The sequence below is a fragment of the Cnephaeus nilssonii genome (genome assembly GCF_951640355.1).
Source record: "Cnephaeus nilssonii genome assembly, chromosome: 3".
NCBI classification, from domain to species: domain Eukaryota; kingdom Metazoa; phylum Chordata; class Mammalia; order Chiroptera; family Vespertilionidae; genus Cnephaeus; species Cnephaeus nilssonii.
In genome coordinates, this window is record NC_137074.1 from 44,492,788 (window position 1) to 44,494,904 (window position 2,117).

General features: G+C 39.5%; 1 pseudogene across 1 annotated transcript; it reads right to left on the bottom strand.

Moving 5' to 3' along the window:
* Positions 1 to 252: 252 nt before the first annotated feature.
* On the bottom strand, positions 253 to 662 carry LOC307097126 (histone H3.3A-like; annotated as a pseudogene). The gene has a single exon. The product of its transcript is annotated as a histone H3.3A-like (transcript).
* Between the last annotated feature and the right edge of the window lie 1,455 nt (positions 663 to 2,117).

A 2,117-nucleotide genomic window follows, 5' to 3' on the forward strand; every position in this document is an offset into this window, starting at 1 on the left:
AAACTTGTTCACTGAAATATTTGACTTGCATTAATGCTTTATGTCCCTGCATTTATATTAAAAAAATTCACACACAAATGAAAATGGAAAAACTGCCAATACCTGATTTCTGTCCCCTATTTTCAACTTGTAATCATATACTTAGGTACCTTTTGACCCCATGGAGAAAAAACCTAATGTTCAGAACTACCAATAACAGGAAGAAGAGAAAAATTTTTAAAAGAATGAAATATTTTCCATCATAGTGGATTCTTAAGCACGTTCTCCACGTATGCAGCGTGCTGGCTGGATGTCTTTTGGCATAATTGTTACACGTTTAGCATGGATAGCGCACAGGTTGGTGTCTTCAAAAAGGCCAACAAGATAGGCCTCAGTTGCCTCCTGCAAAGCACCAATTGCTGCACTTTCGAAACGTAGGTCTGTTTTGAAGTCCTGAGCAATTTCTTGCACCCAACGTTGGAAGGGAAATTTGCGAATCAGAAGTTCAGTGGACTTCTGATAACATCTAATTTCACAAAGTGCCACGGTACCAGGTCTGTAACGATGAGGTTTCTTCACCCCTCCAGTAGAGGGCGCACTCTTTTGAGCAGCTTTGGCAGCCAGTTGCTTCCTCAGTGCTTTACCCACGTCGATTTGCGGGCAGTCTGCTTTGTACAAGCCATGGTATAGAGACCTCTTTACTTACCCCCTTCTCCTTTGGAGCTCGGCGAGCTAGAGGCGGCGCAGGTGTTGGAGAGCGACTGCGGCTGCGAACACCCAGGATTTGAATTTTAAGAAACTTTTCCTTGACCTAGAATTGGCTTTAGATCATTCCAATAGGCTCTGGAATGCCTCAAGTGTTTGTTTTCTCTCTCATAAAGGAAAGTTTTCTGCTTAAGATACATGGAAAGCTTTGTCAAATAATAATAACTATATTATGCTTTCATTTATAGCTGTAATTGTTATTCTGGAAAACTGTTTTGTAGAAAGGACAAGATTCCATGTCATTTGCATTGCTCTATAATGTATTTGGATTTATAGAAGTACTAGCAGGAAAAATCAGGAAAAACAAAAATTTTATTATAGGGCTGAATGAATAATTATGTAGTTTTTGTAACTTTTGTTAAAAGTATTGCTAATTCTTAAACATTTTGTTTTTCAGATATAAGGAAGCATTTTTAAAGCAATTTAGTATATATTTCTCTCCCTGTCCCTCCTTTCATTCAAATTGGAATGAAAGGAGGGACAGGGAGAGAAATATATACTAAATTGCTTTAAAAATGCTTCCTTATATCTGAAAAACAAAATGTTTAAGAATTAGCAATACTTATGTGTTACCTCCCCCAATTCCTCTCTGTACTGTATGAGAGCTCACAATCAGATTTGGTTACATATCATTCCTAAACATGATCAAATTAAAGCCTAGCTAACCTTTCTCTCAGCAGGCAGTCTGGCCTGCGGCTATCTGACTAATGCTACTGTACCTCCCACCCCTCCATATAAGCAAAATAAGCTGTGGGACCCCTCTGCTGAAACATTCCATTGGGAAGTTTGTCGAGGAAATCATGCCCATTTGACGGTCCTAGGGGACCAACAGATTATAGATTGGAGCCCACATGGACATTTGCAAGCTAACCACACTGACATTTTGGTACACTGTGCAGCTAATACTAGTTACATCGGTTGTGCAGGCATGCCTGTGGTTTGGACTGAGGGAGGGATGAATTCCCCAAGACCTCGAGTACTAGGCTTGCCAGTTCAGGAAACTTTATGGAGATTAAGCCATATTTTCAGCCCTTTGAAATTGTGGCACAGTGACTACCAGAACTCCCCCGGCTACTATAGTATGACTTTTACTGATAATCATACTGACAATAGCCTGATTTGTACCACTCACCCCTATGTCTTTGTTATGGGCCCCAATCTACTAATAAACCATAGTTCATCTTTTCTAATACAGGTTGGAGAAGGAGCTTATTTTGTATCCTGTATTACCACCCAGTATTATTGAACTATTGAACATCAGCACTATTATAGTACTTAGGAGACAAGCAGAAATCCTAATACCTGTTAATCTCACCAGGAAATGGCAAGGCTCAGAAGCTATCAAAATCTTAGAAAGAGCATTGAGCCAATTA